The sequence below is a fragment of the Ptychodera flava genome, chromosome 18 (assembly GCF_041260155.1).
Source record: "Ptychodera flava strain L36383 chromosome 18, AS_Pfla_20210202, whole genome shotgun sequence".
Lineage (NCBI taxonomy): Eukaryota > Metazoa > Hemichordata > Enteropneusta > Ptychoderidae > Ptychodera > Ptychodera flava.
Genome location: NC_091945.1, coordinates 2,797,223 through 2,813,008, shown reverse-complemented (window position 1 = coordinate 2,813,008; position 15,786 = coordinate 2,797,223). Strand labels below are relative to the sequence as shown.

Genomic DNA, 15,786 nt, shown 5'->3' with positions numbered 1-15,786 from the left:
AATTGGCGTTTTCATATCCTCTGGCAGGATGGTAAATCCGTTAGAGTTTAGACAATTTCATCAACATTATCCCAATATGTGCAGCGATTACATCACGATAGCGATTGGAATTCCACTACTATCATCGATTTAGCACAGTTTGACTTACCAAGGAAGAGCCGAGAAGCCATTGATATTAGACGTCAACAGAGATGAGAGACTTGAAATATCAAACAGTTGATCACACCGCCATCTAGTGGTCAACAATAAATATTTCTTTTTTTTTTGTCATTCTGATAAGATTCGTCGTCCATGACAGATCGAGAGCTCAAAACGTTGAAAAACATTGACTACTTGTCTTAAAGAAACATTATACTGACAATGTATTTCATGTATGATATCTAGATGCATCACGTCAACATACCTGCAACATTTAAAGTTTACCATTTTCACTGTTAGCAAACATGTTTTAACTTTCATCAATCGCCAGTGTGCCCACGATACAGCATCTAGTGCAATTTCGGAGGTGTAAAGTTCTATGCAAATGAGAACAAGTGTAACGAAGGTAGCGACGCTAAATTAACACTATACTTGAAAACTTAATGTGTTAGGAGTGTTGGTTATATTTTATAAAGCATTCTGTAAAATTTGTACATTCAGTTTCTCTGATGTATTGTCAAAATAAAGCCAAGAGTGGCGTACTTGATTGTTTGTCATGGAAGGATATGCCTGTGTAAAGCGGACCTACTGTCACAAACGCTCGGTGACCCCGTGACCCGAAGACTGTACGAGGAATGCCCAGGCGGAACTCGCCGAATTCACTTCATTATGCGGCCCCGCGGTCGATCGCGTATGAGTTGCGTTTTGTTACATCGTACTGCAAGTCTCACCATTGTAGGGTAGCAGCTGATGATCACGTATTTTCCTCGACTGGCGAAGTCCTTTCTTCCACGTAAGTAACAGTATGCTGCCGCTTAATATAGCTCTCTGCCTGGCATAGCTCCCGGGGCACAGGCTCTAGAGTCAATGCAGGCGAACCGCTAGCCGCCACTGATACAATAAAATCAAAAGGTGTGTAACAGCGGCAGCCATGCACGGAGCCCGAGTAAATTTCAACAGACGGTTTCGCCCTCTTTTATCTCAAATACAACTTGCTTATTGGGGTCGATCGATGCTCCAGTTCATCAACTTCATGAAAAATCACACCAATATCCAAAATCTCTCTGTTAAGTCCATGAAAAAGCTGTGTTTTCGGAGCAGTGTCAGCTAGGAAACGCTGTTATCATACATGACCCACATTGACCTATCACGAAATGTTCTGATTGGTTGTTACTTTTAAGGGATACGTCATCCGTTTCAGGGGTGCTACACTCGAGAGATTTAGTTACACGTAATTACGTTCGATCAGTATCCGTAACGTCTTTGTCATGCAGTGTGCGAAACTCATGCAAAATCTCTACTGGCCCAGCGGGCCAGTAACTTTAAAAAATCACTGGCCCTGAAGGAAATCAACTGGTCCGATCATCAGGTCAAATCCAAATATAGTGGAGATATATACCTGCGCTCAGTCTAGGGGCCAAGAATATGATGGGATTGAAAAATAAATAAAGACACCACTTCAAAATCCTAACATCAAACTGTTTTTTTTATGCCTTTTAATTCTTTTATTCTTTTTTAATTCTTCAAATGAAGATGACTATCAAAACCGAAAGTTGGGGCAACTGATCTCAGTGTTGAAAAACATGAAATCAGTAAAAGGTTAAGCACTACACATAAACGTTTTCATTTCCTAAAATAGCCTCTCACAACAAATATTTCTAACATTGAGAAAAAGAACACAAGCGTGGGCTTGAAACACGTCCCAACACAGAAATGCTAAGCATCCAGAACTCCGATCAGGGATGGGTAAGTTTTGGCAGCACAAACGCCGGATCACACACAAATGGAGTCAATACAACACTTGACTCACGATTCTGACTTCTCCCTTTTGAGGACTCATCATTAAAGTCAATGAAGGGAATACAAAAAATTAGGTCAACTGATAAAGAGAAATAATACTGAAATGTCCAAACCCACGTTAAAAGACAAATCACAAATTTAAAATGTAAGCGTAATCTTTACAGTGACCAACTTGAGGCAAATGGCCATCAAGGTCAATGAAGACGGTACCATGCACAATGTTTAAATATCGGACATTTACTTTTTACTATCGGCGTTTGACGTCCGACATGTATCCGTCATCGTAACGATCTATATATCTGGTCTAAAATCGATACTAGACAATACAAGAATGACTTGCCTCTTGTCGCTGCACGACGGGTTTGAGAAATTGCCTATATTTTACCCCAGGCTGATACATATCGGCGATTTTAGGACTCTTTATAGCTAGGCAATTCTGGAATGACTGTGAAATCAAAGATGTTTACTCGATATTTATCGGCGATTGGGACCCCAATATCGTCACCAGAATGACTCATCTCGTGTCTCGGGCACGTGTGGTCTGTTTAAAATCACCGATGTTTATCGGCGATTTCGGGACAAACGTCCGATATATATGTTGGAGATTTGCATTGCCACCTCACAGATCTTGCCAAGCCCGACTTCATCATTGCGGCATCAACTCGATTCGATACTATACTTGTCAAATCGGGGTAAATAATCGATGTATATCTGGGAGATCAAAACCTTACAGATTTGGCCCAGCGGTCTAGCCAGGCCCGACTTCGATAGTCCGACTTTAATTATACGATCATACTAGACTTGTCTAAAAGGTGGGTAAATATCCAATATATATGGAGGTTTCACCATCTTATAAATCTGACCTTAGTTTTAGTCAAGGGTCTATGATCTGACCAAACAATTCTAATTTCGATATTGTGATGCCCAGTAGCTGCAAATATCCGATATCATATAATGTTGAAGTGTCATCGAAACCCAGTTTACCTCGACACATGCAACTCGATCGATACGCTAATTATTCTTTTATGATCACGACGAGATCTCCACCCTAACACATGTAACGTCTTTCGCTTTGATGCAGTACCGTATCTTTGAATAATTTTGTCAGGTATTTAGCTTAGCAAAACATTCTGGTAAACTTCTGTACAATAGGAAAAGCTACTGGCCCGTCTTTAGGAACAGCAGGACATATTTCAAGAGTTACTGGTACGTCCGGCATGGAAACTGCTGGTCTCCGACCATCGGGTTAGCGTGAATTCCGCACGCTGTTGTCATGTGATAACCAGACGTTGCGTGCGTGTGGAGCAGTAGTTTGTAACGTCGAATGACACTTTTACACGTGGTCATAATTACTAATAGTATTTTTTTTATAGATTTTCTAATGATTTCCGCGAATTTTGACAAGCAACCTCGTAGAGTATCACTGTAAATTGGCAATTATCTTTGAGGCCAAAAAAAGAAAATAAATTGTGCTGTTCTGTTCAGATAACATGGTTTTCAAAAATAAGGTAGGTACGTCGGCAGGATTTTTTTTTCTTTTTACAAAATATTTTTATTTTTAAATATGCATTGTTCAGGGGTTCAGGGCGCTCAAACACTGGCCATAACATTTCCAGATCACAATGTACCATATAGGTATATAAAGGAAAAACATAAGACACCCTCTTTCAAGCAAAAATCAAATGCCAAGTATCGAACGTGTGATTTTACGGATTTTTCTTTGTTTTCTTTTTAGTTCCTTGTTTACGTAGCTCCAAAAAAATTAGGGTCGGCAGATAAAAAATAGAGTAGGTCGGGTTATCGGAACAGCACAATATTTTTTGTTTGACCTAAGAATACTTCGTATTTGCAACAGTACAAGAAGTTCTTGCTATGAGTTCCTGATACGAACGAAATGTAGTATTCCACATTATATCTGACGCCGTCACAAAGATTTCTGTAAACCATGTAAATAATTTTATCTAATAAGAGAATCGGCAAGTTTAATTCGAGGGTACGACGAACTAAAGTAGTCCTCGCGTAGAGAAAATAATGTTTCTTAGAGCTTGCACGAATTTCGCTTGTTTCACATTGTACTACACATGATCAAAACGAAAACAAAATACTATAGCAGTAGCCTGTACAATATATGCTTCCACTCCGACTTGCACTAGGTGCAAACCCCCTGTTAGGTATGGCAACAAGTCAGGAATATTAAAGAAAATTTCATTCAAAGTAAGATAAGAAGTGAAAACATTAATGAGGAAAACTGTAAATCTTACTTACCAGTATGAATACGCTGCCATAGCGAAGCTTGTGGTGCGGACAAGTGAAAGTTAACCGATATTTTGAAATTACGTTCGTAAAACCGTCATCCAATCACAAGCTTCCCCTTGTGGGTCATGACCATTGACCCCAGTCAATGTGGGTCATGTATGATAACAGCGTTTCCTAGCTGACACTGCTCCGAAAACACAGCTTTTTCATGGACTTAACAGAGAGATTTTGGATATTGGTGTGATTTTTCATGAAGTTGATGAACTGGAGCATCGATCGACCCCAATAAGCAAGTTGTATTTGAGATAAAAGAGGGCGAAACCGTCTGTTGAAATTTACTCGGGCTCCGTGCATGGCTGCCGCTGTTACACACCTTTTGATTTTTATTGTATCAGTGGCGGCTAGCGGTTCGCCTGCATGACTCTAGAGCCTGTGTCCCGGGGCATAGCTGCAGTACAGTAAGTTCGAGGTTTTGCCTGGGTATTTGGGTCGGACGGCAAATCTGGTTTTCGTCCAACCCAGATACCCAGGCAAAACCTCGAGCTTCTGTACTGCAGCTGTGCGTGGCACTGCTGTAGCAGTGTGTGTAAAACTGCACAGTGGCTCGAGGTTTTGCCGTCCGACCCAAATACCCAGGCAAAACCTAAAGCGCGAGCTGCTGTACTGATACTGCAGCTGGTCAGCCTCAACACGTACAGCATGCCACGCAGAGTTGCTGTATTGATATTGCAGTGAGATCGCACTGGTTTCGGTGTTTTGTCAATCATCATGTGTTGTTACAACATACAGTCACACGAAACGTACAAACGTATACTATATTGTCAGTAGACGCCTGCAGAGAAGACCACTTTATTGCTGAACCGCCGAGAAACGAAAGTTCTGCACGCAGAGGTTTAATAATCACAGCATGGCTATATCTATAGCTCTGCGTGGCAGGGCGCTGTATGTGTTGCCGGCCTTTTACGGCCGTATAACGCCGGTAACACACCCCAGGGCTCGAAATTAACTTTTTTCTCTTGTAGTCCCATTGCATTGGGCTACCATTTTCTGAAGTTGGTAGCCCAGTGACAAGGTCTGGTAGCCCATGCATGAATGAAGATTTTTTTTGTGAAGGATATTTTTATTTATATCTAGACAATGAAAGATTTTTTTTCATGATTCTATTCAGGAAGTGAATTTTCTAGTCAAATGACATCAATACCCGTACCCGCAGATCATCATAGCCTTAGGAGAACGGTGACGCCTCAAAGTTTGACAACCTATTCACACATACGCAGAGCTTGTATGCAATTTTTGCAGTGCTGTGGTGGGATCTGGAGGCTGTGTTTACAAACATCAGGGAGGTGACAAGCTGCTATTGTAATTTTGAAATTTACTGATGCTACACAGGACTGGAGATTCTCATGATTCATTATGATAATTGTACCGCTGTGATTCCCCGGGGAAGGCAAAAATATCCCCCATGTTTAGACAGATTCACAGACTGTTGTAAAATTCTGAAAACATGTTTATAACACCATTCCTCTCTATCCCCATTTTTAAATTAGTTGGAAAATTATGCTTGAGTAAGATTGAGATTATATGTCATGCATATTTATTACCTGACGTCATATGAATTATTTATCGCTACTGAAACCCTGCAAGGTTTACAAGTCTGTGGGGAAAAGCATTCACCCCACTATCTGAGCACCAGCCCACCACCTAGCCTTGCAGTCTGCAGAAGTTTATTCCTTCAATTTATTAATTTTTGATATTTACATGCCCACAGACTTGGAGCAAGTCTACAGAGTGCAAAAATGTAGTCAGTTTTGTATTGGAAAAAATTGTTCCTTGTTCTATTGGCAGCCTTGTATACATGGAGTGCATTTGGGGAAATTCCAAATTTAATTTCTTGTACATAAATGCCCTTATCACACTTATGTTAACCATATTAATTAATGATTAATGTAATTAATATTTAGAAATAATGGGTGATGCCCTGACCATTATTATTCATTTATGGCCAAGGGCAAGCGGAAAGTCAAGAATAACAAGGCTTGGCGAGCATGCTTATTTTGGCTTTCAGTCTTGCCCAAGCGTATAGATAAATGTTAATGGTCGAGGCAGAGTCTTGTATTTTCATGATATTATCAACAAACCCTAGAAAACCATCAAGATTTACAAAAATTTCCCATGTGAAAATAAAGCACACCTAGCAATGGTATACCACAAGATTTTGACCAGTTCACGACATATATGCACGAGTGATAGCGAGTGTATATATGGAGTGAACTGGTCAAAATCTCGTGGTATACCATTGCTAGGTGTGATTTATTGCTATTATATCATAACAGTATATTGAAATTGTGGCGTGGAACGTCAAAAATGGATTTTTGCTCAAGCTGAGAGCTCGAGCGTGTGCCAGCCGTGGTATATCGCCAATATACCACTGTTCTTTTCGCGTCTCGACCAATCGGATCGCTGTATTTACACCATCAATATACTGGTTTGATATAATATATATTATTGCCTAAATATATGGGTTTATGTGCCCGAGAACAGGTGACAATATGCCTGACGCCAGGAGGGCAAATTGTCTCCTGCTGCGAGGGCACATAAACCCATGTATTCAGGCAACAATATTTTTATTACATGCCTCTTCATGGTTACAAATGCTATATGACATTTACAATGTAGTTATATGCAGGACATTTTCAAACAATTTTACCATTATCGACCAACATCAAACGGATTTTAACGAAAGTAAAAAAAAGTGTGTGCATGTATATTTTACATCTATCATTAAGCGTCTACTTAGATGTAGAAAACATTGAAGTGCTTCACTGGCCTGGGTCACCATGGAAACCAGTCAGTACATCGTTAACCGACCCACTAACTACCCAGATATTCCTTTTCAAATCAATTCACTGATTTGCACTCACATCAAGGCATGTAATAGGCAATGCACGGTCATGCCCACCCTAAAATTGGCAAATCTGGAGATTTTTTTAAAAAGTATAATTTGGCCCACAAGTGCTTCATTTTGTTTTTGTAATTGATTATTAGCTCCCATATATGCATATGTATATATGCAAATGGGAGGTATTCTTGTATGGTGGAAAAATTTCGTCTGTATGTATGTATGTATGTACGTATGTATGTATGTATGTATGTATGTATGTATGTATGTATGTATGTATGTATGTATGTATGTATGTATGTCCGTCCACGTCAAAAACTCCAAAACCGTAGCACCTGCTGTCTTAGTATTTGGTGTACAGGTGCACCTAGGGGTGGAGATGTGAATTTGTTCAAATGAACATGTCAGTGCCAAAAATATGCAAATGAGGGGAAAAAAAGGAAAATCCTGCAAATGGCTAAAACTCAGTAAGCATTGGTCAGATTTGGTTGAAACTTGGTATGCAGATTTCTTTAGGTAATTTAAATTATGTGTGCAAAAATTGGGATGAAATTTGCATGTTTGTATTTTTAGGGTATTTTTTCCGTTTTTAGTAAAAAAATCTTGTTCTCTGAAATCACTCGTCTGATTGCTATGAAACTTGATATTCATGTTCCTCAGGATGAACTCAGTCACGCTTGTACAAATTGTATTGATATTGTCATATTTGCAATGTTGGGGCAATTTTCCCAATTTTTGATAATTTTTTTTTTATCCAAAAACTACTGATTTGATAGCTTTGATATTTGGTATACAGGTATCTAAGATTAATCTCAATATAATGTATTGAAGGTATGTTGAAACTGGCAATTTTTTTTTATTTTGGGGGCAATTTTTGCCTTTTTTGGTCAAAATTTTTTCTCCTAAAACTTCTGATCTGGTAGCTTTGATATCTAGTGTACAGGTTACTAGGGTTTACGTTAATTAGATATATTTAAAATTAGGATGAAATCTGCAATTTTGTATTTTGGGGGCAATTTTTCTCATTTTTGGTCAAAAAATTTGTTTCTCAAAATTTACCAGTCTGATTGCTTTGATATTTAGTAACCGGTTCTTAGGGTTTTTGTTAATAAGATATATTGAAATTAAGTTGAAATCCGGAATTTTGAATTTTTGGGGCAACTTTGTGAAACTCTCAGTTTTACTGGGATATCTTTCATTTTGTATTTTTAAGATTTTTTTGGTAATTTATACCTACTGGAACTAAGAGAATATAATGTGGTTATTTAGTAAGCTTTTGATATGGTAAACTGTATTTGGTGTTGAAATGCAGTAAAAAAATCCTGGCAGATTTTGAAAAAATTCCAAACAAATGCCAATAAAAAATTCAGCCAGAGAAGGTTTGACAAAAAGAAAAGGTGGGAAGGTGGGGAAAACAGAATGTACAATGGATCGGATAAAAAAGATAATGTACCTCATCGATCTTTCAGACACCATCCCTTATCAAATGGTCCACCCCGATGTATTTTTGCACACAATTAACCATGCAGTGTATTTTAGTTTAAGATGTCAAGTTAATTAAGGATTTGAAAGGAATAGTCAAGTTCACCACAGTTTAACTTTATCTCTTGTGTCATCATCCTTGTGTAATTGGTTAAGTTTGTAAGTTGTTCCATATGTGGATGCACCAGCTGTTCTGGAAGAAAACAATGTTTACTTTTCCTGTAGGGTTTCTGAGTTGATGATTGTATGTTGAAATTTCTCCATGTATCTGGTGTATGGGCAAAGTGTAAACATTGGTTGCATGTTATGTATTTCAGTCTATGTCAAATATTGTAAATGAAAAATCAAGAACAGTTTGCTGTGTGCTTGTAAAAGATAGCATATTTGTCAATACATAAACTGCCTTGCAGATTGATTGTCTAAAGATTATCACAGAAGTTGAAAAGGAAAAGAAACTAATCAAATGCTGTAACGTATTCACTCTCAGTGCCTGTATAGGCCTATACTTAACTATTTTATCATTACATTCAGCTGTTTGTTATATCTTTATCACTCTCCATGGGCCAAGGCACACTTGGGGTCAATGTCATCACTCTGTGCCAGTCTGTGTATGTCAGTCTGTCTGTATGTATGTCCATGTTTCATACAATTGTTGACTTGTTTTGATAACTTATATGGGAGCGAACAGTGATGTTGTCACTATTTTGATCTTTGTACAATTGACAATTTACATGTTTGCTGAAAAGTTACAATGTTAGCATTATTATTCATTTTCACGGACATAAAAACAAACCATTGCTGTGTATTTGTGGTCAGTCACATGGTTCAGCTCGACCAATTAAATGAGATGTATATAGCATGGTAATACATAATGAATGAGTGAATGATTTTACTAATCATTTGACCCATATATTCATGATTATAAAGTTGAGTATCCATTGTACAGACAGTGAGGAATAGGATTATCTGCAAGATTCTAATTGTATTCATTGATATTTGCCTACAGCTGTAAGTATACCTCACGTACCCTGCTCGTAAAGCCTCAGAGGTACATGTATGTGAAACTTAGAAGGAACAAGAAGCAAAAGATGGATAACTGATCTTTAATAAAATCCTTCATCAGGTAAGATTTGTTTTAAATTTTTAATTATTTTTTTTTTTTAATTTCCTGCACATGTCTCATTCATTATCAGTTAAGCTTTTCGCATGCTCTGTTTTATTTGGCGGATACTTTCTTCAACATCAATTGCTTTGTACATAACTTATGTAATACATGTAAGTATTTTATATGCGTCTTTAGTGTGGTCTCCTTGGCAAAAAAAAACAACAGGACAAAATAAAGCAAGTGCAAATGAAATTCATGAAGTTCCTTTGTTTCAAACATAGCATCCTTACAGCCGAAATAATTATGAAGAATTCTGCAAGCGTTTGAACCTTTGGCCTCTTTATCATTGGAAATTATTTATATTTTTTTAGAAATATAAGAATAATGTGTATGATTGTCCCCAGTCATGTTTCATATTAATTTTGATGTTCCTCAGTAAACTACATGTACTAGAACCCGCATTGTTTTTTAGACTCGCAGTATAAAACTCAATGTATTTAGGTACTTGGCTCTTCAAAGATATATGGCTACTCTAAATGAATTGTGCATTTCCAGCCCTGCCATTGACATCACTTTATCTTGTCAAAGTTTCAGATGCCTGGTCAGAATGTCATGCTTAAATATGTACATATTTTTAATGGTTTCATATAGTTTGTTGTGTTGTTTATTGTTTTATTGTACCTTATGCATTTATATTTTTATGTATATTTTATGGAGCCTGTTAATGTGACTTGTTCCTGTTGGTCTTCCTTTGAAATAAATATATAAATAAATATATTGCTACTTGCTTGAATACACGTCTTGACCTACATTATGTACCTGTTTCCTTTAAAAAGGTCCACAATCACCAGTGAATACAATGGGTTTGGGGCAAAGTTATAGTTTAATTAAAATTACAGAAGTCATAAACAATCAAGTTGTCTTATCTTGCATATAAAAAGCCATATTTAGAATGAACTGATGTAAACTAATGTCAGCAACTTGCAGGAGATAATATTTACATTGCATGCTTCAAGTTAATGTTTTCTTTTCACCTAATCAGATTCAAGATCCCTTGCTGAGACAGTGCATACTGGGCAATGACAACCAGGTGAAAAGCAACATAGTGACTATACCATCCTCCATTGCAAAGCATATACACAGTGTGTGGCTATGCAAACAGCCAAAACTGAACAGAGATCGTGGTGTTGACATCAATGCAGAGCAAAAACCTGTGGAATTGAGGGAGTCTTTCATCAATATATTTACTTTCCTAAGACAATGGGTCCTTGCTGTGGCACAGGTTTGTACTTACACTGTTCAGTGTTTCCACTGGCTAAATTTCCCCTAAGCCATTATGGCTAATTGAGACCAAAATTGATTAGCCAGAACTATAGCCATCAAAATTACATGTAATTGCATTTATGATTTTTATCCAACTGACAGTTGTATACTCAGGTGGGTCCTATCAGTTGCTACAATGGCAAGATGACATTAAACTAGTCCAATAATCATTTACATTCAAGGTAATACATTACCAGGTCCATTTGTGATTTAAAAATTTAAGTAGGACCATCCTGAACGACTGATAATCAGTGGCAATGTAAATAAATAACTATTTTTTATGGAACAAACTGCTTTCTTAATAACATTCACAACAAATTTTATTTCCTGTGTGCCAAACACTTATGTGACTTGCACTTTTGTAAATGTATCAAGATGTATCACAAGTATTACATCATTGACAGGGTAACTTCAAGATGTTTCCTTTGAAAGATCCATAGCTTCTGCCTCAGTCATCAAGTGCTTTCAGTTCTCCAATCACAGAGTCTAATTTTTACACCAACTGTTCACTTTAAGAAGGTGTACTGGTAATTACATTTTGTACACTAGGTGTAAACAGTCGCCTCTTTCTATTGGTAGTCCAAACAGTGAATGCTTTAGTTTCAAAATCAAACTGGGTGTATATGTTAAAATGTCCTGTCTGGCCACATGTCTTACAGAAAAAAAAGCTGACTCTTCTCTTATTCAAACACTAGCCATGGAAATTCAACGAACTATTCCTGGCACACTTTCTTTTTTTTGTAACTACTCCTACCCTGCAACTCTGCGGACAGCCTGTGCAATTATCTTTTTTGCTTACTTGTACTCGAACACGACTTAGCATGTCACAGTGTGCTGCTTGTTGTTCAGCATTGTAAACATTCAACTGGACAACATCCTAGTTATATCTTCATGCAAATTTATGACCTATGCCTATCCACAATACAGTTTTATATTCAGTACTTTTACACATCATGGCAGAAAGTGACCCCTGCCTATATCCACAAATACATGTACACGGTATGGAAGATAACCCGGGCCTATCCTCAATCCAAATGCATTCACATGGTATGGAAGATGGCACAGACATATCCACAATACACATAATATATAAAATGCAATGGAAGATGACCTAGGCCAATCCACAATACACTACATGCACACAGTATGTACATGTAAGATGACTCAGGCCTATGTAGAATACAAAATGGGAGATGACCAAGGCCTATCATCAATACAAACAGTCTGTACCTGTATCGTATTCAGGATAGGCGTGGGTCATTTTCAATAAAATATGTACCGTTATTGTATTCAGGATAGGCCTGGGTCATTTTCCATAGCAGGTACCTGTATGTGTATTCTGGCTAGCCCAGGGTCACCTGCGATGCTGAATAATTGTTTTGTGGATAGGCCTAGGTCATTGTATTTGCATAGGTTATAACATTTACATGAAGTTAGGCTCAGGACGTCATCCAATTGACAGTTTACCATGCTGCACTCATTTATAGCTGCCTCTGAGGTTGCCACAGAAGTGTTCTAAGGTGCCGGTTTTTGAAACACTGGTTTCATTCTGTTCACCACCCTTGCTGTCATTGGCTGCTGCTGTCTGCTTAGTTTTTGAAAATACACTGCAATCAGTGTTTCCTGACTATGTTAGAAGCATTGTTTACAAAGCACTTGTCATCATAAAATAACAAGGTCATTGCATGCAGCCATCTGAAAGCATGGCATATCACTTGTTACTGATTATAATAGTTTTCTGAGACTGCACACTAAAGCGAGGAAAGAATGACCACCCAGGGATGTTGAAAAATATCTCTGCCTTTTAACTACACTCTCGATCAGCCCCCTGAAAATAGCACTAACCAGTTTTGCGAAGGATAGTTGAAAAATATTTCCCAATCTGCAGACATTTCATTTCCCATTTCACGCTCTTGCGAGTGGCAGCGGAAACCTGCTGTTGTCATACACAGTTGTAGTTCTTTTTAAAATACCCTCTTGAGTAGATCAAATGTATTACACCTCTACTAGTATTTCATCAGTAATTTTGTTGTGATAATCATGGCTTACACATTTTTGGTGAAGTTATTTTCTCTTTTTTAGCTGAATTTGCTAAAAAATTTTCTTTAGACTTGGCACTCTATGAATTGCCTAGTGAAATGCAGATGATATGATAAATGCACATGACTAGACATTCAATACATGTAGCTTCATTCGTAGGATCCATAAAACTGTTATGATGAAATATATTCCAATGAGAGAATACATCTGGTATGCACACGTGATTTATAACGTTTACATGTGTGTAATGCTTATCATCATTAGGGTTAAGGACATACAGAGTGTTTACAATTCATCCCAGCAATACATCCCATCATCAAATGTATTTTAATCATTCCGGTTATCATTGTCAAATAAAGAGTTATAAGTAATCATGAGTCTATCTGTTTACAATTCAGGATCAGCAGTGAATGCTGCAATATCACGGATGAGAAATATCATTGACCTTGACAAAGAGCGTTAAAGACAAAGTGGAGGGCTTTGAATTGGACTTGGACCATGACATTATAACGAAAGATGAATGGAAATGATCAAACAACAGGTAAATTTCTTCCATTTCAGTCCTTGCACCCAAGTATATGTACACAAGTGACTGTTGCAAAGATGTGCTGGAAGTGGTATCTTGTAACTTGCACAAAGTGTTTTATGTTAGTTGTCTTTATATAGCTACACATGTATAGCATCTTTACAATTACAAGAATACTAATTAGAAACACAGGTTCACAAAAACATAAGTGATACATTGCTGTATTTTAATTGACATTGCCAGCAGCAACTATGCAGGTGCATCAGCTTAACACTAATCCATCCAGAATTATACACAACATGCATGTGATAGCAATCCTCATTCTTAAACTGTGCAGGACATTGGTTATAGCCAATCTATTACATATGACATGAGCAAGAAGGAAAAAGTGTGTTGAGATGTCTAGGTTAGAGAAACATGCATATAGCGGAGACAAAAATAAATTTATTTGTTCTTTGTTGTTACGTGCAGAGAAAACGAACAAAAGGGTGAACTCAGCAGTTAACGTTTAAACAAAATTTATTACAAAAATAAAACTAATTGCTAAGTCAGGGATAGAGTACAAGCTTTAAAAGTGTACAGATTACTTATCTCAGCTGGGACGGCAAAGCTCCAGTCTCAGAGTTGTAACAGTCAGTCGGATGAATGAACAGTCCTTCGGCTTGCAGGCTGGAAGCTGCACAAAGACCACAGTATAAATCCAGCGTTGACAGTGAAGGTCTTGAAAAGTCTTGAGAATGACTACTGCTGGAGTTAGTAACACACAAGAGACACGATCCCAAAAGTCTGACTGGAAGCTGTGCACGTCCCTTTTATAAAGGCATGTAAGAACAATCTAGAACTTTTATTGACATGCTAATTACTGTTCTAAAATTATCTCCCTTACACAGCTAATCAACTTTCCAGAACATTCCAAACATGACTAATTGAATTCAAGGTTGTGAGGTCATCAAGGGCAGTGACCTTGGGAATGTTTCTAGACTAATTGAACTCAGGTCATGATGAGTTGGGGGAAATGACCTACATAACATTGTACACAAGAATTCTTTGATATGTAACACACAAATAAACTAACTTTTTGTGAAGAGAAATTATTATCTTCCATGATTGGTCCATGATGTCTTCCATGAGTTTATTATTATTTCTATGTTAGGGAACAGGTGTGTATATCCATGCAGAAGAGGAAGCAAGATAAATCCAAAACCGACTTCAAGGCAGCATTTACCACGCAAAGAAAGGAACCAACTACCAGGGACAGTTGTCTCAAGATGAAGACAGTGGGATTGCATCTCCATTTGGTAGAGGATTTCCTATTAGTCAGTATGGTGGACAGACGTGAACCCTTACACTGCTCAGCACACAGATTGTATGTACATGTATGTTGGGATCAAAAACTCCTAAACCACTACACCTACCACAGACAAACAGTGGGCAACTTAACAGATATAACCCGCAATACTAAGCATCATCATATTACAGCTAGTACACAGAACTGTTTAAGGTAGTCCAGCTCAAAGAGAGGAAAATTCAACTTTCAGAGCACTGAGAAAACACAATTATTATTTCATGCCTCCCCTCAGTATCATGGTGATCTCTGTAGTATAATAACAAACCTGTAGGTAATTGTCACTTGTGATGATTGTTTATAAACATTCCATTATCACTTTTTCTGCTCCAGAGGTGTACATGTCAATCAGGACCCAGATTTACATATACTGGTCAATAACATTGCAATGTGCACATGTATGATATATATAGGTACTTTGTTTCCCAGTAAGCTTTCAGAAGAAGAACAAGAAACTAGAGTTGATATTATAAAATTTGTGAAAAATTCATCAAAAAGATACAGCTACACTGCAGCCCAAATTTCATTGGAAGCTGTCATTATTTACAGCCTAAGGGGGGTGGGGGGGGGGATGTTGGAGGAATTTTGTCGGAAACTCTAAAATTTCAAGTACCCCCCCCCCCCCCAAAAAAAAAAACCATGATGAACTTGAGTAACCCCCCTCTCTTACATGGAAATTTTGACTGACCCCCTCCCCCTCACTTTTGAAAACTTAAATTTCAATACATGTATTTTATATAATTTACATAAATACAGCAATAGTAAAGACCATTCAAATCCTAGTGTACCCTGCTAGATAATCATTGGTTATCTCATGACGGTTGAAAAAGGTGAAACCAACAAAATGAAATTCAAAGTCACAACAAACATAA

General features: G+C 37.6%; 1 long non-coding RNA gene across 1 annotated transcript; it reads left to right on the top strand.

The window, feature by feature from the left end:
• Nucleotides 1–793: 793 nt before the first annotated feature.
• On the top strand, nt 794–13,908 carry LOC139118006 (uncharacterized). Its single transcript, XR_011548612.1, has 4 exons — nt 794–931; nt 9,582–9,698; nt 10,723–10,962; nt 13,442–13,908. It is a non-coding gene; the product is annotated as an uncharacterized lncRNA (long non-coding RNA).
• Nucleotides 13,909–15,786: the final 1,878 nt, after the last annotated feature.